Source organism: Ciona robusta, chromosome 4 (genome assembly GCF_009617815.1).
Source record: "Ciona robusta chromosome 4, ASM961781v2".
In the NCBI taxonomy this organism is placed as follows: domain Eukaryota; kingdom Metazoa; phylum Chordata; class Ascidiacea; order Phlebobranchia; family Cionidae; genus Ciona; species Ciona robusta.
Window position 1 is genome coordinate 2,598,552 of NC_143238.1, and position 933 is coordinate 2,599,484.

Here is a 933-nt window from a genome sequence, read left to right on the forward strand (position 1 = left end):
AAAATAGCCGGCTTCCGCACAATGAACAGCGTGTGTGTTTCTCTGCTTTGTGCCTCGGCCGGTATGATCTTTTCTCTCGTGTAATCTCCCAGCAAGGCTCGGCCATTTAACCAATGCAATCGAAAATCACTTTCGAAAATCACAATGGATTCTCTTCGGTCGAGCCACTGTGGACCTCTCCGGCCGAGACGGCACTTGTAGGGCATTTAACAATAGACATGTCACTGTATGACCCTCGTGCTATTGACATAATGTTATCTGTGTGTTCTTGGGCGTTGCGCGGAGATTTTACAGAGTATTGTTATCTAAACTCAATTTGTGTAACCATCCTAGGTTTATCAACCGGCAGAATTGATTTTCTCGTTTCCACAGGTCGCTCGTCCAATGATTTATTAAATTCTGTTCGTGTAACGAGTAACCGAACACGTCGTTGTATCGTTTTTCGTTTACACCCTACGTAGTGAATTAGGGGGTATGTAAAATGTAATACCGTGAGTCACTGAAGCGGTTCTTTATATGTAACTGTTGTCAATTTCTACAAATACATCGTAAAATTTGCAACGGATTTTTTCGCTTAGTTAAGGTTGACCTGTCTGCCGTTTAATTGACCAGGCAAATCCGCCTCACTCTGTCTCATAACAAAGAATGTAGTCATTTCTAAACCCATAACAATAACATTAAGAGCGTATTTCGTGTATACCTCCAGCCGCCAATTCGCTGGACGTAAAACAGACCAAGCTACGTCACAGGACTACGAGCGTAGCGGCTCCGGCAGCCATTCGAGTGTAACGAGAGAAGCAAAGAAACAGACTTACAATGCGCGATTCAATACCGCCAGGAGTCGCGTTATAGCTCTAGTAAACGTGACACCGCGGCCGGTCGTCCGAGAAGTTCTCTACCTCTTTTTTCAGCTTTATCGACGATGTCGCAATC